Raw genomic sequence first — 23,356 nt, 5'->3', positions numbered from 1 at the left:
CCCCCCCATTACCATACATGCACAGCAAAGCGCAACCCAGCTCAGGCTAGCATGCTCAGCTCAGAACCCACAAGCTGTGAGAAATAGATCTTAAAGGGACAGGTGCTGCTGGCTTTCCATCATAGGGCACAGGGCCACTCTGTATTTGCAGTCTGTTTTCATTGTGTTGTTCTAGACTGACAGCGGTGTGTGTTACTCCTCCTGCACAAACCCCTGACAGATCCAAAAAAACACCTTTCATGCTTAGGGGAGGGGAACTGTAGCCAGGGGTCCCCGAATTTGTGCTGAGTGAGCAAAAAGCCAAAGCAAGGATGATGTAATGATGGCAGTGATGGCGGTTGGGGGAGATCGAAGCGAATGCAGTTGTTGCAATCTGGAATGAAAGAGAGAGGGGACACGATGGCTAAAGTGGTCATAACGTATACCCAAACAGTTGCACAACCAAAAAATGCATTGTGTTGCACATGTTGTATTTATGCATTTGTGTGCAGAAAAAAACTCAGATGTCTGCAGTTTTCTCTTTCTTTTTCACTCACCCTCTTCAAACACAGTAGTGTATTGTGCAGCCTGACCTGGTCCCTGTCCAAAGGCAAAGAGAACCCAGATTGCTGAAACAGAGGGGCCACTAGTAACAGGCTGGCCAGGCTGTAGTTGTTATAGCCCGCTGTGGCCTTCCAAACCAACAGGGACTTCTGGCTGAGGCCAGAAACTGTGTGTGTGTGTGTGTGTGTGTGTACACTTGAGTATTCTTTTTGATCAACCACAGAGGAGGTTTTTGGACAAGACTTGCAGGAGCCGACATGGCACCTCAGCGCAGTTTCAGAAGTACTGGTAAAGGCATTTGCCTGACTTTTAATAGTCCTTCTCCATAACATCATCCAAATGCACTATTTTCAACCGTCATTTAAGGGCGGTGCTCCTGGAGCAGGCGAGTAGGAGGAGAAGACCCTTCGCCTCCTTCAGTTCTCACTAGGAGGATTAAATGCCTCGGTGGTTTCAGTCATCTGCTTCAGCAGCTCGTCTGTGTGCTCTCACATGTGATTAGCACCTGTAATAATGTGGAATAGTGGCACACTAAAGTACTTCAACAGGCTGGATTTTCTGTCTGTCTTGGGGTGGGCATTAAATGAAATATGTTCAATGTATTCTGCATGGGATATACTAGATGGCTGTATCCTTAACACTAGTACAAAGGGTTTTTGTTTGCAGGTTTGTTTGTTTTTTAAAAACAGATTCTCTAGTTCTTTCCTGTCGATCTCTCTTTCACACACACAGGCACAAAAAGAAAATCACATTTCCCCTGCATATCTAGGCGAGTGTGTACGTAGCTGGACAGTCGGGCTTTTCCCTCATGTTGAAACATGTGTCAGCGTTTACAACTTTAATGAGATGATTAAGCGAGACTATCATTCTGGTCATGAAAAGAAAAGAAACAAAACAAAACACAAAGAGTGAATTCTAAGAGGTAATCTTATGTTCTCTCCAGAGCTTTTCTCACATAATCTTGGGGCAGTGTCTGCAGAATCAAGTTGGGACACTATCCAAGTTGTCTTTTCTCAGGTGTAGCTCCAGCCACAATCTCACTACTGGAAATGCTCCATTAATGTGCACTGTTGTCACAGATCGGCACAGTCGGACTTCATGTAGAGTTGCTGTGGAACTGTAAGGCTAAAGACTGCTGATTGTCTGTCTCTGACATTTGTGTTTTCACCTCTTAAGTCTGGCTGGTTATGTCTAGAAAAATTCAGAGTTGCATTGCTCAAGTTTGATGTCAGCAAAAAGAAACTATTGTGATTAAGTTGACATGCTAGCTTGAAGTGTCTCACTGATATAGGGAAGCACACCTCTCAGTCTGCGGTCTGTCTGCGTCTTGCTTGCGTGCCAACCACTTCCAGGGCTGAGCTTTTTTTAAATTTTTTGTGACTCTGTGCCTGACAAGTGAGAGTGAAAGATAATTATTTATTCTACTCATAAACACCAATGAGCAGCAATGCTCATAAACAGCAGCTCACATGTACAAAGTTAAAACTGTGATTTTTTTTTTTTTTTTTTCTTTCAGCACCAAGCTCTGAGAGGACAAGCTCAATTGCACAAGATTTTATAATGATGAATGATGACCTTAGTTTCTTTTGTAATGTTTTAATTAGACCTTTAGACTAACACATGATAGAACCCAGTCAATTGACATTGATTACTGCATTATGTATTTGTTTTAAATGTTGATTAGCGGGACATATTGGTCAGTATTGTGTGCATTTTTTCAAAGTATTCATCCAGACGCTAGAATAAATGCAACAAGGTGGGACGATCGAAGGGGAAAGTCAGGTGTGACTATGACATGTGGTTGACAGGTCACAGCTGAAGTCACATCTGTTTGTGCTCACAGAACATTATTGTAATGCAGCTGAACTGAAAACAAAGCTGTTTTCATTCCAATACCTTCCTGTTTTTGTTGTAAAATGACTGATATGAAAGGTCGCCCACTGAAGCTAATGTAAAGCAGCCTTTATATTTTTAGACCCTTTTTCAGACTACTTCTCTTCAGTCCTGATTTTATAACAAAGAAGCTGTCTGATTGAAATCAGCACTGACTCACAGTGTTGGCTGCTCTGCTGCTCTGTTTCACCTGTATTTACAAGCAAAATTACCAAGTTTCTTGTTGTCACCTCATTGATGGTTCATAGTCAGTAGTGTATTTGTAGGACTTATGTGAAATCTGTTTAGTAAAAGTCACAATCAAGTGTGTAGTTTAAAAAAAAAAAAAAAAAAAAAAAAAATGTAGATGCACACTCATTCAGCTGTACATAGCAAACACCGATGGGCCCCTCTGAGCCAGGAAAGACCTTATATCTAAAACTATTTGGGAGTATAAAGTTGTGGTCACAGTGGTTATTTTCAGCTCAGTGAGTGGCAATAATGGCTTAAGCATTAATTTTTTTTTCTTTTTAATTTGTACTGCATGCATATCAACCCTTTCCACGAGTAATTTCACCTGCGTGCAATTGCGGTGGGCCAGTTGCACAGCTGAAATGACTGGTAGAGTAAACCTTTATGCAAAATCATTGTGGACTTCTTAAGAACATGTAAAAACAGGAAGTGTCGGCGATTATGTCACTGCCACATATTTTGTGGAAGTAACAATGCTGTCGTTTTCCCCTATTGCTCGCGCGCATTCATGTGCGAGAATAGAACAGTCAGTGCTCTCTGCAAACAGCAGAGCTGGGGGGAGGAGGGGGGGGAGTGGAGGACGAGGAGGGGCTGACAGAAAGTCTTAGGATCAAGCTGTTCCACTGACAGAGCACTGTGCAGGCTGAACTGGTGACAGTGCACTGCACAGGGAGAGACTGTTTAAAGGAATGTGGAGGAAATGGAGAAGATGGCACCAAAAGTGAGTTAAAGTTCCCCCTCCTCCCTCACAGGAAGACTATATGAGAACAGTGAAACTTGGAGATTAAGAAAAGGTCTCTTGGAATAGTTTGGGTGTGCATGCACATGTATAGTATGTAAAGCTCTTCTGTTGTGTGTGCGTATGTCCCAGTACTCACGGGGAGTAAGTACATTCTCACACCGATGAGGTGAAAAAGACAGCATCAAGACCCTCAGATGTATCTTCTCCCCCGTTGCACTCTCTTATGTCCCACTAGGCACATCTCTGTAACGGCCCTTTATCGATCCCAATGCCTCCTTGTTTGCACTCAATCCACATCGATCGGCACCTCGCAGGGTCTCAGAGGGCTGCTACACAGCCTGTTGCCGTGACACACTGTGCGTCTATACTGTGTGTGCATGTGTGTAAAACAGTGCGTGTTTGTTTACTAGAAAAGAAGCCCTGCCTTCATATGTCTGGAGTGCGTAGGGCTGTGAGTGTCCGTCCAGTCTTTCTGTCAAGCTTTCCTGGGCTCTGTTAATGTGGCTGGAGACCTTCAGTAAAATCGCTCTGCTGTAGCATGGAGTGAAGGCCTCGCTGTCATTAAATCGTGAACGATTCAGGGCTCCATGTCCAAAACCTTGCAGCATGAAGACCTAAGCAGCCGGCATAAAAAGACGCGCTTAGTAACTCTGCAGTCTTGAAAAAAGAAAGAGATAAAAATGACTCGCATGTTTTTCTTTCTTTCTTTTTTTAAGAAAACCCTGATTAATCAGTCAAGCCACATGAAAACTTTGCTTGTTATTGTTGCTACTTGATTGATTGAAGTCCTGGATCTGGGTCAAGCACTCCCCCCCCACCACACACACACACACACACACACACACACACACACACACACACACACACACACCTTTTTCTCTCTCTCTCCTCTCTCCCTTGTTTTTTAACCCTCTCTGCCTTTTTTCTACCTAAATAAGAGCCAACCCCCCACGTCTCTTCCCTTTGTCTCTCATCTGGTCTTCTGTTTTTGTTAAAGGACAGTTGATTAATGGTGCCACAGACAAAGCCCATAGTCTGCTCTCAGCATGGCCTCAGATAGGGCTTCGCTCTAGGTAAACCAAAACACGTGTGCTCCGGACAGCCACTGGAAACCCCCGAGGAGTGAGCGAGAGAATAGGAGGGACCGAAGACTTTAACGACAGCACTCACTGATGTATTGTATACAGTGATGTAGGCCTTTCCTGCACACTCCAGATTTATCGAGATGAAGGAGTTGTGTTTAATATATACAGTCCCGGGCGGACATGTTCTGGGTGTTGCCTTTTACACTGCCTGTCGGTAACTAAGATTTAGTCGCACTACGCTGGCCTCTGTGTGTGTTCATTAAAGTATATACTTATCCTGCTAAGGTCTACCTCCCCTGGTGGGAAAGTGCACGTATTTACTGATCTTAATGTAGCAAAGAGTCATTTCAACACCTGAGTATTGTTTCTTGCCTGCAGGTTCCTCGGGAATGAGTGCTGTGCCCGTGACAGTCTTATAGATGAGAATTGCCTTATTGAATGATAACTGAGCATATTATCCCTGTGACTGCGCTGAGGTTTTTATCGTTAGTTGTCTTCGTAATGGCAGGGCCTGACACTCGGTGTTTGTGCCGCATTGGTATGGTCTAATTGGCTGCGCCTGCTGCCAAAGTTAAACATGTTTTCACTGGAATTATTACCTAGTAGGTATATTGGCTAATAACTCTTATGTGTTCAGTTATACTATATGGTACTGACACACTGAGCAATTCTACTCCATTTATATTCAGACCCTTTTTATACACTGTAAGCCAATAAAGACAAAGCATTCCGCGCTATTGTTTCTTTAATCTTCATATATATATATATATATATATATATATATATATATTTAGTTGTATTTGCGGCTATTATGGCTTTTGTGGCTCTATAGGTTGTGTTGATGCTGAATTCTGCTTTGCTTCTGAGAATTGCACAGAACAGCATGTGCTCCAAAAAGGCAGGGAGGTTTTACTCAGAAACCAATCGAAGAACTGTGGTAAGTTATCATCCTGTCTTGGCGAGAGTCTGCATTCATAATGACTGGAAACCAAAACATAATTGAAAATAAATTTGTATTAATCAACAAGCCTTATTATAAATTGGCCACGGGCTGATATTGGGCACAGTGATTCAGCTGACTCACAATTTAAGCATTAATAGAATAATCAGATTTGAACTTGTGGAAATTCCCCCTTGTTTTCTCTAAATGTCACCAACCAGCAGTATGTTGGAAAAAAGCAAAGGTTTAATAACCGTTGGCTATGCGTCAAACACATGTAAGAATAGCTTAGCTGGTCAGCAAGGTCGCTATCCAACAGCAACACCAGCAGCTCTTTGTCAAACTGTGTATACCTTATGTAGAGGAAAGGTGAAGCTCTCCCAATGAGCGTGTAGCCCTCCTCCACTGCTTTTCACCCAGACGATGTACGCATGCCAGCTTCCTGTCTTTTCCAGCTCTCATACAGAATGATCCCAAAGCCTTCCTGTGGGTCTCAGAGGGATTAGCCGTGGCATGTGGACCGCTGGAAGTGGTGACAGGCTGTTCAAGCAGATTTGTTCTATAGAACCAGAAGATTTTGTCACAGATGAGATGAGCATGTTGGGGCAGTTGGCAAATGCAATATTTACATCCCGTTGGAGGCTTGTATGGTATGGGAAGTGGAGAACATGATAAATAAATAAACTGGCGTGTTTTCAGAAGGCTGATGAGAAAATCCATTTTGGACTTTTCACAATAAACACAGGGACTGAGGCAGCGTGTTCCTTTTCCACAAGAAAGTGACTTCACTTTCGTGGGTGTCTCTGGCAGTCCTGCAGTAGAAATGTATTTTTAAACTTTTAAACTAGGTGAATTGAAACTCTGTTCATCCATACTTAGAAGCTTAAGATTTTTTCCTGATAAAAAGAAACTGCAAAGTCAACTAAATTCATGAGTGGCGACCTAAAAGCCACCCCACATCCATTTTTTTTTTTTTTTTTTTTTTTTACAGAAATAAAGCAGAGTTTATTAAAGTGGTCCAGGTAAAATGCCATCTGTTGAGACTGAAACCTGCTGAGGGGTTCGAATCAGCGCGTTCACCTGTTGTAGGGAATCTGAAGCCAAGTGGCCCATCTTCACTTTATTAGACTGAGCGTCTGTTAGTAATTTATCCTCTGCTTTCTCTGGAAGCAAAACCAAAAGGCTCAGCTGTGGCTGTCTGTCCAGATTTCTTGTCACTGGACATTCAAGCCGTTTCCCATTTTGGACTGCAGGTTATTTACTCACTTACACCCTTCCCCAACACAGCCACACACACCCTGCAATGTGCACCTGCCCGGATGAGCAGATGATGCTGTAGTGCTAGAGGCAAAGTTAGGGAAGCACGGCCGTGTGTGTGTATGTGGGTTTTTTTGGGGTTTTTTTTTTTTTTTTGTTTTGTTTGTTTTTATTTTTCTTTTCTTTTCCCCCCTCCCATCTTTTTGGATTTTTTCCCTCTGTCATTACCTTTTCTGTTACTGTACTAAGACAATGTGTACCCTGTACCAAATGTACTCTTTCTCCCTAGCTCTATCCCCAGGGAGTGCCTGTTCTTTTTATATTTTAGTGAGTTTTTCGCCCCCCCCCTTCCTGCTCATCATCACTTGCTGCACTATGGTGTTAAATTTGGTTATGTATGCACCCCATGTCTTTGATCTCCCCCTGCACTCCTGCGTTGTGTACATTGCATAACCACCCGCCGCTAGAGGTTCACCTCAACTCCCCCTCCCCCCGATCTCTTTTCTCTCTCACACCCTCGTTCCTCTTTTTTCCTCACGCCCCTTGCTCTCCCCCTCCATCTTCCTCTTTCTTCTTTGGCAGCAATCCAGGTCATCACCTCTTCCCTTCTTCTCCTTTCTATGATCCAGAACCTGGAAAATCAGTTGGTTGCTCTCACTCTCTCTGTCTCTTTTTCTCACTCCCTTCTTGCCATTGTTGTTCCACTCCTCTTCCCTCGCTCACCCTTTATTTCCCATCCTCACTCTCTTCCCTCTACTCATTTCACTCTCCCTGCCTCCTGCTCTCCACTCTCCCAGTGGTCTCATTAGGCATGAAGGAGGCTGCCTGTTGTGTGTATGTGTGTTCTCTTAGGCAAAGTCTCACTTGACTGAGCATGCCACTTGTACTAGCGGGGGCCTGGGCTCCATTATTACCACAAAGCTGTCACAAACAGTATATAAAGTAGCCTCCTGTTGCCGAGTTGTGGGTGAACACAGGGCATTCTCCTAACAACAGCAGCTACCACTGCTGTGCCTTGCTGGAACGATAGAGAAGCTGCTTTTTGCTTTAGCAGGCGAAACAGACGTGCATTATACAGATATAGAAAATAGGAAATGTATACAAAATAAATACACACACACACCTACACGTCACCTTTCTATTTGGTCGGCACATGCTGCTCCTGAGACTTAAAACCACATACCAAACACATCTGTCTCTTCTGTCTAATGACATCCCACCTATGTGGTCCAACCTTCTGGGATGTCCTCTTCCTCTACTGAGTGAATGATTATATATATATATGTGTGTGTGTGTGTGTGTGTGTGTCCACCACTGTTTTGCTAGTATCTAGTTACAGGGATGCAGGAATGGGCCTCTGTGCTGCCTTGCTGGCAGGCCTGACCCCAGCAGGTCAACGTCCATTACCACATGAAACCTAAATGTCAAGCACGGCCCCCTGCTGTAGCCATTTGTCTTTCTCTGTAGACCCATCAGCCTAGATACACACAAGCATGCAAAGACGCTCACCTGCTGAAGAATCCTCAAAATGTCTCATTGTAACCATTTCCTTTTCTGTGGCTATATTTAAATACACACTTTGCACATTTCTTTGTATTAAAGGATTGATGCCTAGCAACAGGGGATATTGTTATTACATTGCTTTTGATAATCACCCGGATATAATTTCTTCCTACATGTTTGAAGCGTTGACTGACAGCCTGACAACATCCTGTTTTTTATCCAAGAGCTGTTTAGTTTGACCTTTTCTGAGAATGGAGTGACTTCAGTTGATGATGGACAGTCAATGAACAACACTTTCTTTTTGCTTTAAAAAATATGCAGTTTACATGTTCGTTTTCAGCTTTTAACCATTAAACACGGTAGTCTAAACTAGTGATGTTCCTGAGACATATGGTAGCTTCTTTATGCTGCGCGTAATGTTCAGTTGATTCTTGCCACACCTGCTAAAAAGCAAGGCCAGCAAGTGGCAAAAGTGTCCAAAGCATTAAAGGGAAAAAGCCATTCCTTATTTCTCACTACCTGAGCGATCCATCGACAGTTCTGTTACATCAGGCGAATGATTCATTCGCCATTTGTACGTTTATCTCTGAGGCTGTTAAGCATCAAACACCACCTCATTTGTTCCCATTGAAGTGATTTGAGTTCTTTAACCACCGGTCAGTGAGGAAATAGCATTTTCCCCTGGTACACAGTGATGAGCTCTGTAGCAGTCATTATCAGAAAGCACTCTGGCCAACTCCATCCCCCCCCCCAACACACACACACACACACATTAGTGAGCAGCAGCCATCCATTTTTTGCAGATAAAGGACAGAGAGAAAGCTACAGTGACTGTACGTACACACTCGTGCACACATATAAACATATGACTTGTTTACAGGAAGCTGTCAGCCATGCGTCCGTATGATAAATAAACAGAGAAGCATCTACTTTTTAATGATGGCACATACAGGCCTACACGCCGACTATTGATGGAAAGATTGAAAGTGTTCTCAAGGGCCTTTCCAACATGACAAATAGGTCTGGATTTTTTCCCCCCCTCCATTGCCTGCTCTTTTATTTATCTTGTGCAGGAGTTTGAAGATGCAAGCGATGCCAAGCACATTTATAAAGAGCAGTGAACAACAGGGAAAACATTCAGAGCATGAATGAAAAGAATTTGATAATAAACAGAGAGAAAGCCACAAAGAGTAAAAATGTGCTTTCCTTCAGGAGACCAGAGGACATGCACAAAGTATAGTTCAAAATTTAGAAAAAAAAGAGGGTTGTTTTTTAAGGTTTTTGTCAAACCTGAGGCATAACTGCTCACCACCTCCTGCCAATGTCATCTCAGGATACCAAAAACAGCAAAGCCACCTGCATTAGCAGGCTGCCCCTGCCGTGCAGAAGATGCTCCGCTGCTCGCTTTGATAAATGTTTCATTGTTTATGCTCTTTCTTCTGCGTCTCAGTTTCTCTCTCCTCCTCTCCATCCTACATCTAGTCGGGTGAATGTTTTTCAGAGACCGGCGGGCTTTCTGTTTTTTCTTTTTTTTTTTTTTTTTGTCAAGTGTTGTTTCAGTGTTAGTCGACCGTTTGATGTCTTTCTCGATTGTTGTTCATCTGCCTCCCTGGGCCGAGATCACAGGCAACATTTATTAATCTGCAGGTTCACACTCACAGCTAAGGGACTGCTAGCAGCAGGTCCACCACATGCCTTCTTTCCTTTTTCTCTTTTTTTCTCTTAAAACTATACACTGCCCCCCCCCCTTTTTTTTTTTTTTTTTTAACTATTAGCAAATGACCTACTTCATGAATCTAAACTTAGCTGCACTCAACCCCGAGTCAAGGGAGCGATTTGATTGTGAGTTTAGCTCGTGAAGGGAGGGCGGTGTTATCTGTGCTCCACAAAGACACAGGGTTAATTGATGCACGCCAGTGTCACTGTGGTGATTGCTTGCCTTTTTGCCTTGTTGGCTTTTTAAGTTGATTTTTAACCCCATTATCTGATAAGCCGTATGTGGCAGGTTGGGGTGTGTGTGTGTGTGTGTGTGTGTGTGTGTGTGTGTGTGTGTGTGTGTGTGTGTGTGTGTGTGTGTGTGTGTGTGTGAGTCCTAGTTGCCTCACAAAGATGAAGAGCTCTCTCTTTACCTAAGGGGAATGGGGTTTGACAGTACTGTAGCGCCCCCACCCTCCCTCCATCCTTCTATTGAAACCCCCTCCACCCCTCCCCTCACACACCATCCCCCGCTGCTGATAAATGTGTTTTTCTTAAAGGAAGAAGGTGGTTGGTTTAGAGGAGTCTCTTTTAATGTAGCTTTTTTCCCCTGTGTGTGTGTGTGTGTGTGTGTGTGTGTGTGTGTACGGGAGGGGGGGTGCTTGCTAATGCAGTGCAGGGCCATACAGCAGGGCTACAGGCAAGCAGACTCGGAGGCAGGCCTGCAACCTCGACCTCAGCATCATTTGTTTGGACGAGGGCCGTCAGCGGCTGTCACGCGGCCCATGATGAAGTGTCAGTCGGTAATTGTCCCCGCGAAGCATCCACATCTCAGGGGGTGATGGTGGAGGGAGGGAGGACGGGAGAGCTGGGAGCTGACAGAGAGAGAAATGACACCCGGGGCTCCTCCCATTCTCTCTCTTTCTCCTTCCTTCCTTCCTATTCACTCCTCTTTTCTTTCTTGGCTTTCTCTGCACTCTACCTAAAGCTGCACCTCATAGGAAGGTCTGCTGTGTGCTTGGCTCAGACCACTGGCACCCATGGAGCTTCGTCTGGGCTCCAGTAGCAACATAATAGATGCATCATATATAGATTTGTGGGAGTATGAACTAAAATCACCCAGAACTGAATGGTGTACCTTTGTGGATACACATTACTGAGAAAGTATATTTTTAAAACCACTCTGCAGCTGCTGCTCATCATTTAGTCTTCCATTAAAAAAAAGAAAAAAAAGAAGTTCTTATCTTTCCCACATTCATCTCCGTATTGCCTTGAGCTTTTAATGGGCCTGATACTTGACTAAGAGGCCTCTTGAAGGCTCTTTGGTGGAAACATTGTTCTCCTTCACTGATCATCTTGAAAATAAGTATATATTTTCTAGCTATTGTCATTTTTGGTAATTAGATTCAGTAGAGGGCTTATATTGATTGTTCAATGTCTCCATGTAATGAAAAGCTTTTACAGGACGTGTACACAGTAGCTATTTATAGTGCAATCCATAATGTGTTGCCTTATGTCATGGGCCCTAATGCACAGCAGCCAGGCTCCTGTGCATAAATTGCCGGCAGAAGTTTGAAGATAGAGCCTTGTATGAGTGCGTCGTGATAGACAAAAGGGAGATGGAGAGGAAGGAGATATTAAAGGACAGACAAAAGCTCTTATGAAAGAAAGAAGGGGCCACAGGAGGAGAGAGGATCCCACGTGGAGAAGATGAATAGAGGCTGCATACTGAAAGATGGGCAAGGCATGTAATGGAAATGCGGAAAGAGGTGAAAAGAGGCGAGAATATGGAGGAAACCACCTTGAGATATGAGCCCTGCATTTCCACTTTCTTCCTTCTCCCATAGGACTTCGAACCACCACCGCTATCATCTCCACCTCTGTGATGGTAGGATGAAAGCTGCGATGTATGGTAGATCAGTGATGGGGTTCCTTATGGAGGAACAAGCAGAGTGAAGAGGAAAGATGAATATAAAGGACAAGGACAACAAAAGCATATGAAGAAAGGAGAGAAGTGTGTGAAGGAACATGACATAAGAGGGAAAAGTGTAAAATTAATAACAGGGCTTAGAAGGGAGACTCCGTTTTTGGCACCCGGCTTCTTATGACACCCTGAGGACAGCAGGTGAATTATAAGGAGGCAGATGGGAGGCATCCCAGCCTTTTCCCTCTGTCTGTCTGTTGGCTGCAGGTGGAACACAGCCTGCCACTCCTGCTGTCTAAATGAGGAGGTGCTCTCCTCCTTCTCCTCCTCTCCTCTGTGTCTCTCCCTTATACACACTGCTTCTGTCTTTCTTTCCTTTAATGGGGCACTGGCCTGGGGCGCCGAACCTGCTCCCTCTGGAGCAACACACATACAGCGTGCACACACACTGATCATGCATTACAGAGACTCCTGCATGCCCTTGCACATGGTGCGATACACACACACAGAAATGGAGAAGCAGGGGAAACCGCAGCCCCCCAAATTATGCCCCAGTCTGCGAGATGATGAATCTGGTTGGTGATTAGTTAGTAGAGGAGGGAGGCACACTGCATAGGCCCTTTAATGGGCCATAATTTGGGAAGATAACTGTATTGTCCTATCTCTCTTGACATTTAAATCTAATCAGACCCTGCTGGTTAGCACTTTGGTCCAAGACAAGAGGGAGCCTGGGAGGGATAAAAGACAGCAGAGAAGCATTGGTCCATAGTGGGTCATTGATCCCTGTAGGGCAAGGCTAAGCAATTAGAAAACAAGACCAAGAGAAACATTATTTCATGCATTCCCTCATTTATGTGTTTATTACTTTTGCTTTGTTTTGTTTAACTATCACCACACAGAACGCTGAATTCAGTATATTCTAAGGGATGTATATAAAGTTCCTTTTCCTTCCATACGCACATGATTATGTGTACACAAGCACCACTAGTGAGCCACTCCAAGGCCTCTTTTGTGCTCTTTATTACCACAGATGAGATGCTCAGTTTGATTAAGACTTCTCTTTTATCCTCTTCATTAGCAGAGGAAAGCCACGGTAGCAGCCGTGGCCCATGTAAAGAGGGGCATGAATTAGAATCCACTTATTCCATAGACTGCCACTAATTCCACTCAATGGCGTTTAATGGCAGGGAGTAATAGGAAAAGGGTGTTTCTAATTGTGTCTTTGGATAGGGCAGCGTGTGCTGAACAGCTGTTTTGGTGAAGTAGGCTCCTCAAAGAGGCCGAAGTCCAGCGACAGCATTGGAGGGCCCGCACAACTCCGTTCGATCGAGCTCACCAGCAATAAATGCTCGTAGACGAGCCAATTTCCTCTGGCGGAGCATCCTGCAGAGTGGAGGAGCTGGGCCTCAGTCAATGAGAACCACCTGGTGCTGAGGGAATGTGATTAGGCTTGGCACTGCTGTGAGCGAAGAGCTGTTTTGTTAAGGCGGATTGAGATGCAGGAAGGGGGGGAATCTCGCCTGAGTTTGGTTTACTGGAGAAATATTGACATTAGGTTTTTGTCAGAGCGAGATCTGAGACACAATGTTGTTTTGTTGGTGCGCAATTAGAGGGAATTATTTTGGTGGCAGCATGTGTTTTACGTTTTGATCTTGGTACCGATTGTCGACTCGGTTGGAGCGTGGGACACGCCACAACAATGGGGTTGTGGGTTCAGAATAGTTGCGCAAGTGGCTAACCATACGGAAGATTAACGCTTTTTTTCTGCACTGATGGGAATTTTATTGCAACCTCAAAAATGTCTGGAAATCCACAGAGAATGGCGATATTCTTTGCATGGCAAGATTTAGCTGTCGCATGGCCCACCCATGCTACAGCTACAACGAATGGCATTCATTGGACTTTGTCACAGTGCATCACTATAACAAATAAGCCTTCAGAATAGCCTTCTTCTATTTAAGCTAGCCTCAGATAGATGATCACAAATTTTCCTTGTGTTGTTGGGTTGTTTATTAGAGGTGGGAATCACCATACAACTCACGATACGATAATATTGCAATTTTTAAAAATATTTTGCGATATTCAAATTCTGTACATAAAGGTAAACTTTATCAATATTAATTTTATCTAATATCAAAGTCTCACACTCAGTCTTTCTCTCATTTCAGTCAGTTTTATTGTTGACAAACTGAACGGTTTGTATTACAGTCTAGTCCAACTTAACTGAATGCAACCATGTGGTACAATTATAGCTACTCTGAACCATGCAATTTATGAAAACTATGCAGCCCATTCAGCAACTGAAGAATTTGAAAGTAAATTAAAACAAATATAATTTTACATTAAATAAAAAAAGTTTTAAACTTAATTAAAATAAAACATGTCTTAAATTAAAATAAGTAAACTGTCATGTTTATTGCTGCCAAAAAAAAAAGTTAAACACATTTGGACAGTGAAGGAATGTCAGGGTTCTTGCTCAGAAAAAGGATCAACATGCTCTGAAGTCAGAGCATGTTCCAGTCCACGAAAAAATTGTTTGTAACAAAATATCGATTTCTGCTGTCGATACATTATTAGCAAACAAAATATCACAATACTACACGGTATCGATTTTTTCCCCCACCCCTATTGTTTATGATCATTAGTGATGACTTAGACCTTACAAGGTTTAATAAAAATTTTCTTGCTGTGGCCAGCTATCATCACATCCCTGAGTTTATCTGGCTTACCTGGAGGTGTGTTCTAAAACAGTCTGCCTGTGTTTCTTGTTTTTGCTGACTTTTTGTTTGTTGTTGTTGTTTTTTTGTTGTTGTTGTTTTGTTTTTTTTTAATCATGTGACCATATTCTTAGCTCTCAGCAATAAATTGTGTGACTACTGTGTTATTATTACCCACAGAAATGGCAGCCAAAACTATGAAGAGGGCTGTACCTCCGGGCTGCTGCACCATTCATCTGAAGCCTTGTTCCTTTTGATGCGTATTTAATTTATTTGACCTTTTAATTTAACCAGACATGTCGGACCTTTCCCAAGATTCGGTTTTCACTTGTAAGAAACCGTCGCTGTGTGTGTATGTGTGTGTGTGGTGCGCTTTTTGTGCGCCTTCCCGCAGGGGTTATCACAGTTGAGTGAATGTTGGCTTGCGGACAGTAGCTCTGATCACATTTGATGATGGAAACGCATACCACTGAGGATTGTCTTTGTGTGTGTGTGTGTGTGTGTGTGTGTGTGTGTGTGTGTGTGTGTGTGTGTGTGTGTATATATACAAAGCAGATTGTGGAGGTGATGATAGTCCTGCCAGTGTCTGTAGAGGGTATTAATCTCACTGTTTATGCATGTTTGTCTTTTATCTTTTCTTCTGCTGAGTCTTCAGCTCTACATTCCCAGCGTTGATGTTTTTCCACCTCAAACCATTTTTTCCTCTTAATACATCTGTTTGTGTGTTTGTTTTTTAAAGAAATCTCAGTGTCATCCCTTTTTCCTCCATTTTTTTTCTTTATGGCCTGTTCGCTCATCCTCCTCTGCTGTTGCCCTCGTTGCCCCTCTTTCTGTTCATCTTTTAATCTCCACTCATCTCTCCCCAGTCTGGATCTTGGCATTTAGGCCTCTAATTGAGCTGGCATCCCTTGAATACTTCATGGAAAAGAACAACAGAGAATCCCACCATTGTTTTCTGTACCCTGTGTTCAGACACAGAAGGCAGGGCCAGTCTGTCTGAGTAAGAGAGAGAGCATTTACAATGGAAGGGGGGGGCAAATAAAAAAAAATGTAAAGATTTTTCAGTTTCATAAATGTGCATTGCCCGAATTGACTGTCTGTACATTTAGGAGTTGATTGCATGAAGACAGCTGACAATTTTTTACCAATATAAGAGTCAGTGTGACAGAGTAGTTCATGGCATGCAACCATAAATGCACCAGCCTCGAGAATACAGTCAGTCATGATTAAGAAATTAAACCTGGAACTTATCCTCTTACACTTTCTGTCTTGCTTACCCTGAAGAAATCTCCTCCTCCTCCTCTCAGCTGAGCACACCCCTCGTTCCAGAAGAGAGAAATGAAGCACTGGTCTACTCCTTTTTCCAGAATGTGTTTGACAGCTTCTCCAAGCTCTCCACTAACAAATCCCAGCACACACTTTCATGGAGACACACATTCACAAATGTTTTGGAGCAAATCCCGTGTGTGTGTGTGTGTGTGTGTGTGTGTGTGTGTGTGTGTGTGTGTGTGTGTGTGTGTGTGTGTGTGTGTGTGAGAGAGAGAGAGTGAGAGAGAGAGTGAGAGAGAGTGAGAAAGGAGAAAGTGAGAAACTAAAAGAGAGTTCGCACAGCAACCTTAATCTATTTCTATCTTCAACTTAGTTTGCTTCTTCAGGTGAGAGGTAGATGAGGAAAGTGTGTGTGAGAGAGAGAGGGAGAATGAGAAAGAAGTGTTCTCTAGTTGCAGACTGAAAGAGGACCCACTGCAGGATGCCCTTCAGGCAACTAACACACAGAGAAGAAACTGAAATATGAAACAGTGGCAGCACACATCAGCACATACAGTATAAGATAGAGAGCCCACATTCATACACACACTGACAACTACACCAAACTCCCCCTGTGTGTGTGTGTGTGTGTGTGTGTGTACATGTCTTTGTTCTGTCTGGCTGTCCTCTTGGCACGTAAATCATAATGGATCTCATTATCCAGCTGGGTCGGCTTGGTGGGGCCTGTCTGGCAGGAGATGATAGCTGGATGGCTGAAGGGCTTCCATAACACATACACGCGCACACACACATACATACACAGGCACATACTCAGCTTTATCCATATATGCATGCCATTTAGCTTGGATAGCTTCTGTGGGAGCATATATGTTTCATTTTCACTCAAATAACATCAACAGACGGACACACACACAGACACACGCACGTTTATAGCCCATCCAGACACAATGGACATTAGCGGCTCAGCTTGCCGTCAGACAGAAGGCGAATTGATGCAGAGCAGAGGGAGGGACGGATGAAAAATGGAACTTATCCTCTTACTCCCTCTCTCTTGTCATCCTCTCCCCACCTTCTTTCACCCCCCTCTTCTTTCCTTCTTTCTTCCTGCTTATATCCTATCCGTCACTTGTTTGGAGGACACAGCAGATGTCGGTTTGTCCCTCGAGGTGAGCGGGCGCTTGTGCTGCCATATTTTTCCTCCTTATCGTGGTACAGTTTCCCACACAGACTGCAAGAGAGGCATGAATCACACGTGCACGCCACGCTGGTTTTGAGTTGGGGAGTGGTGTGTGCATGTGTGGGTGGGTGTAGTGGGGGGGGGGTAATAATGTTTTGTTCCAGTAAATCACATGTTTCGTGAGTCTTGTACACAAACGCATACGCACGCTGGTGCCATTTGGTATCCGAGCAGTGCTCAGAGTTATGCTGTGAATACAGGCGGAGCAGTTGGTTGCTCGTAACACGGTTAGGGCCTACACCATTTGTCTGGACATGACCATTACCCAAGCCAATTACTGGCTGGTGTACCGGCGACTCGCCAACAACCTAATGTTTTCCCGTCATGGCTGCCCCCACCGGCCCGAAACCCCTTCCTTTGCAAACACACACACGCAAGCAGAAGGAGGGGGGGTAGAGAGGAAGGATGGAGAGCCTGAGGCAAAAAAACCCCACCCCATCGACTTGACTGACTGATACACCTAATAAACTTTCATTTAAGCTAATGTTCCTCTTTTTTTCCTCCCCTCATCTTCTCACCATCCCTCCCCCTCTCTCTTTTCTTACTTTTTTTTTTCTCCTCATTGCTACTCTCCTCCTTTCCTCCTCTGTTTTTCAATTTTTCTGTCTGTGCGCCAGAAGAAGGGCCTCTCCGAGCAATCGATGCAGGCAGTCCACCAACCGGAAGCCCAGTTGGCCGAACAGCACACCACTCAATCAGTCTGAACAGCGACACCCAGGGTTTCTGGCAACCAACTGAGGTAGACGCACTCTCGCTATATATACAGCAGTAGATCCTGAACTGAGCTCATTTGATAAATCATGTACATATCCTGCAACAGCAGTAAATGTCATGCACCAAGTTTTATATATCGAAACGAAGCCAAATGAATCAACAGCAATACATCAAACATTCACACTCATCTCTTAAATAGCGCAGACATGCCAGAGTGTTTTGGAACGGGGACTCTTTGCCACCGCCAGCCCATATATCTTTGAATACTCTAGGTGATATGCTAATTTAACTTTCAGACAAAACAGCTGTTTGTTTTCCTTCTATTTATAGGCTTTGTCTGAGACCACAGCTGGCTCAGTATGTACATGTGTGGTTTTCCCTGTACTGGTTACTGTGTCAGTATGTGCTGACAGTGGACACGCTCTGTACAACCACACTGTTTGTAGTTGCTTTACTTTCACTCGTGTGTGTGTGTGTGTGTGTGTGTGTGTGTGTGTGTGTGTGTGACTGAATTGTAAATTTTATGTGAGGTTTCATTGCATTCATGGCATTGTGTATTTTTTGCTAACCTTAATATATGTAAGTGGTGTATTTGTTCTTAGTTAATCTGTTGTAAGTGTGCAGTACAAAGGGGTTTCTGCTCTTTGTCTCAATTTGTGTCGAGTTGGGAAAAGGCAGGAATTTCCCCCCCTTTTTTTCCCTTAAAAATAGTACCTTGCTCTTTTCTCCATTTGTTTGATTAACGAGAGCTGCATACTCCCATCATAATAAGAAACTATAGCTTTTGCTCACAGAAGTGAGTAGTTATTTTTAGGGCTGCAGTTTATGATTTCATAAGCTCCTTTCAGACACGCGCTCCTTTTCATTCATCTGACAGCATCTCGGCGCATCGGCTTCGTGTCTGTTACAGCTTTTACAGAAAGGAAAAGCTGTGACAAGCATGCTAGTTTTGAACCTGTAGCACATGGTTACCCTTGAGACTTGGTGACCTAAACAGCCTAGCTAAATCTAAATCAGAAATGTAATGTTCTGTGCTTCGATCTGCTGATATTTTATTTAGATTTTCAAATATTTCTTCACCTCAGGTTTTGGATGGATCAGAGTGAATATTATTACTGCCTTAATATAAAGAACAGTAATCACAGCCTTTAATATAAGGACTCAGATATGTCAACAGGATTCCTGGGTGCAGATTGCTGAAACTGTCGGATTGAACGTGAGTGAATGTATGAAGAAGTAGAGAAACTTAAGGGGGAAACATCTTTTCCCTGAAGGAGGAAGAAGTCTCAGGGTTTTATTTGTTTTTATAATGCCTGGCCCTGCATAAAACACCGAGACATGACCACAAGGTTATTAACTGCACGCGTGGCTCAGCTACGGAGTCTATATCGTAGTCTCGTATGATTCAGCTCTTGAGGTTGAATGAAATGTTCCTATTAATGAAGAGGCATGCACAAGTTTAGAACTGAGTGTACTTTTTCTGCATCTTTGGGGAAGTACACATACAGAACTCTCCAAAGTAACTTTTCATGTATGTTGACTTTCCTGTCATTACAGATTAAATTGCCTATAAAACACTACTTAAGAGTAAATTATTTACCTGAGCGAATAAAAAGTCTGCGGCAGCACAGATTAACATGACTCAGCAGTAACAGCTACAGCGTGAGTTAGTTTGGGTAGCTGCTTTTGGTCTCACTGCCAAGTTTATTTCATACCTGCAGCTATAGGAATTCGTTAGTTTCCAAAGATAGAGAGTTGCATGCAGTACTTGCACCTGCTGTTCTACTTTAAATCTTAGAGAGTTTAAATTTCAGTGTCAAAAAGGAAACTAGAACATAATGATTACTGATTAATACCCATCTGAATCTGATAATAACTGTTTATCCAAGATTGTGTAGTTTAATATTGGCTGGAGTATCTAAAAATGTCACATCCTAAGCTTCACTAATTGAAATAATTAAGGCAGTTACGTTAGGTCACTAACCAAAGTAAACCATAGCAGCTCAGTGTCTTCAGATGCCATAGGTATTAACAAGGAGAAGAAGAAGAAACTCCTGTGCACACATGATGTCAGCAGGCAGACAGTGCACTGGTGTTAATGACACTCTCTGGTCTGCTTCTTTCAAGGACCTTCACTAACTCTTGATACATTAGTGTTTTCTCCGCTGAGTGCTTACCAGTGTGAAGTAGAATTGCTTTATTTCCCTCCTTTACCCATTGACCTGCAGGTTCTATCACTTTGTTGTATGCTTTATGTATCCTCTGCTTTCTCTTATTTAAGTGTTTAAAGGGAGCAGAGACTTTACCGCTATTTCTTCAATGTGTGGGTGGTTTTCCTCCAGATTTTGACATCGAGATTTCTGCCTTGCAACCTATACGATTAGCCAAGCCGCATTTCTGCAACATGCACAGATTTCAAGACTTCAAAGAACTCACCCCACCCAGCTCTATATGATGCAGCGCTGCTGTCTCCTCATCCATCCGAAAGTGTAGGCTCGGTATGCTTTGTAGCTGGAGGTGTGCTACTGTAGGCGAGATAGACAGTCTTTGTATTTTTATTTTTTTTTAATAAGTTGGGCAATAACAATAAATCCTACAGGCTAATCACACACTCACCAATAACCCGCCCTCCCCCACTGAATGCAGAGCGATGCAGCATTACTCTGCCGCCGCCTTCAATTACGCCATTCATCATGCATCTTATCTGGCCGCCGGTTTGATTGAGTGTGCAATGGGAGGCACTGCAAACCCTGCATTCTCTATACCTCCGTGTGTGTGTGTTTATGTGTTGGGGGTGTTGACAGGAATGGAAAACTGCATTTGGGGGGGTGTGGGCACATGCATATAGGATTTATTGGGATGTATGATCGTGCGTAGAAATGTGTGAGTGAGAGCACGGCAGATCTACAGAAGTGTATAAATCAAACCGGATGATCGTCCTCCCACTCTGATCCACTCTGTCTCAGCAAGTGCATTCCTCTTTTTTTCCCTTTTTTTTTTCATTTCCACTGTCCCTTTGCTTCCTTCCATCTCTCTCGGTCCTTTTTTCCCTTCCAGCTCCTCCTCCTCCCCCTCCTCTTCTCCGTCTTCTTCTCTGTAACAGATTTGTCTGGGGGCCCCTGTCTAATCTCCAGCAGTGCCGGGTGTTGGGAGACGGGCGACAAATTTTAATAAGCAACTGGGCGCTGTAATTTAGCGGCCTGGGAGGGAGATTAAGCTGATTGATGCTGGGCTCGCCTAATGGTCCAGCCTACGGCTCCCAGCCCAAATTGGTGGTAATGAAAGTTTTGTGCAAATTGAGATGGAAGAAAATAAGGCATCCTCTCATCTTCCCTCACTCTCTCTCTATCTTCATTCATTCTTTGTATTCCTCTCTCAGTTTCTAGCTCCCTGTTCATTTTCTCCTCTGCTCTCAATCTTTTTGACAAGGTGCGTCTTTCCCTCTGTCTCCCTCCATCAAGCCCTCTCTTTCCTCCCCTCCTTTTATTCTTTATCTGTTTCACTTTCTCTCTTTCAAGCTGTCCTTCATATCCTCCGCCATCATTCATGCCTTCTTCGCTCTTTGTCTTTCTTATCCTCTTTCATGCTCATTGCTTGCTCTGCCTCTTTACCAAAATCGATTTGTCCCTCATCTGCTGTCTCTCTCTCTCTATATTTCGCTCTACGCTGTCAGTAGTTTTTCTCAGGCACGCTTAACTCCGTTCAGTATGTTTTTATTTATTTCACTCACAGGCTCATTTGCTCCCTCCCTCCTCTCTTGGCTGTAGAAGGAGTTTGTGTGCCCTTGTGGTTTGCAGCTGGTGCAGGAGGTGTTGTCTGCATCGCTCCTGTGTTGTCAGGTCAAATTCATCTAGATCTGCAGAGAGTTGTCAGAAGAGGGCCTGATGGCTGTCTAATATTTTCTTTCTTTTTTTTTTCCTCCTCTGCTTTTTCTTCTTCGGCCCTCCAAATTACTTACAGCTGGACCGTCACTCTGACGGGCTTCATCTGCCTTGCATTATTAGGCTGTGGAGACACTTTACAGGGTATGGCGAATGTGTGTCTGTGTCCAGCACCTTGTCCTACTGGCAAACTGTGTTTCATTCAATGTGTTTGTCAGATTGTTTTATGATACTTCAGTTCCAAATCATATCAAGCAAATCTCAGTTTAGTTCCGGCAGAACTGGTTGTCTGAGGGTTGAATTTGTTATAAATAAATGCATTTTCTGCTCTCTATTTATATAAGAGTGGTAACGTGTAACAGCGGTTTTGTTTTAAATAGGATTCGAAGCAGTGAGGATTTCTATGGCATCAGGGATGAAAGAGCCCCCCCCCCCCCCCCCCCCCCCCCCCACACAGAAGCAGAAACTTCATAAAGTTAATGTACAAAGATGCAGTGCCACGGATCTCTGTGTTGTGTGGGGAAGGAGCATGGGAGTGAGCTCACTGCACTAAGGATGTTACCTTAAAATGACTTCTGTATGGGTGTTTGTATGAGGCACAGGAAACTAGGGTTTCATAAGTCTTGCATGAGCAAATCAGTGTCCTTACTAAATCTTCAACTTTCTCTGGCCACCACTCCCTTAAGCGAGAGAAACAGAGAGAGGGAGAGAAAACTGTATGCATACTGAATGAAGGGAAGCTGAGAGTGGCCTCGGGGAAAATGAAAACAGCAGCTATTAGCATGAAGTGATGGTGGTGGGTGGGGGGAAGGCAGCGCTAATCCACTGGTACTGGAACACTGCGGTACTGTATGTAGCATTAGATATTTTTGCTGTTATGAAATCCCCCCTGAGGATGGATGTGATGTTGTAAACTCACACGGGATTTCTGGCCCTCGAGGACTTAAGCGTATGATGTGTTTACATGTACTGCATACGTTTGTGTATAGATGTTTGTGTAATTTATTGAGGTTGTGCAGACATGTGACTACCTGGTCGTGAGGGGAGAAATGAGTATTACCCAACTGGTTGTGAGTAGTTGCTGGAGGTTGATGGCAGTCGCTGGGAAAGTGATTGCTAAAGACCCAGTCACACAGGCCTACAGGCCGGGTCATGACCCCTTGGCTACCACATGTTAGTAAGAAAAATGTGTATTCCTCAACTGTTTGGCAAAAATCTCTGTAATTGCTTTGGTTACTAGCATATTGCTGCAGTTATGGTTTGAATGGCAGACTTGTCTATAAACATTGTCCAGTTACTCTCTGAGTAGGGAAACAAAGACAATTGTGCCTTTTGAAAAACCACAAAACTTTTAATTTGAAGGTAAAGCTTCTCCGTTTTTGGTTTGTGTTGCAGTTTTTTATTGTTTTATCAGAAATAGTGTGATTTCTTTTTTTCTTTTTTTTTCATTTGTTTTTTTTTTTTTTTTTACTTATTTTTGCATGTTTCATTTTGATAGTAATTACATTTTAATTATTGTTTAGCACTTTTGTGTCTTTTAAAGCAATATATAAATAAACTTCACTTACTTAATGCCGTAACCAGTTAGGAAATACACATTTTTTTTGCTAACAACTAGTGGCTGTTAGCATGTCCAATATGTTGGACAACTTTTAAGCAATGTGTACACAACATCGCGTGAGAAATCTCAATACACTCACTGATTTCCTTGTGTGCATGTGTGTC

General features: G+C 43.4%; 1 protein-coding gene across 1 annotated transcript in view; it reads left to right on the top strand.

Moving 5' to 3' along the window:
* The window catches only part of raraa (retinoic acid receptor, alpha a), a 139,420-nt gene that overhangs the window by 21,473 nt on the left and 94,591 nt on the right, over positions 1 to 23,356 (top strand). Inside the window, exon 3 of the mRNA XM_085465865.1 lies at positions 17,654 to 17,775. The gene's annotated coding sequence lies outside the window, so the exon portion shown is untranslated. The remainder of the gene's footprint in view (positions 1 to 17,653; positions 17,776 to 23,356) is intronic.

Source organism: Copadichromis virginalis, linkage group LG8 (assembly GCF_057382275.1).
Source record: "Copadichromis virginalis isolate Kocher_CV1m ecotype Utaka linkage group LG8, C_Virginalis_male_GT1.1, whole genome shotgun sequence".
Classification (NCBI taxonomy): Eukaryota; Metazoa; Chordata; class Actinopteri; order Cichliformes; family Cichlidae; genus Copadichromis; species Copadichromis virginalis.
Note: the sequence above shows the minus strand (reverse complement) of the source record. Positions and strands in the feature narration are given on the sequence as shown.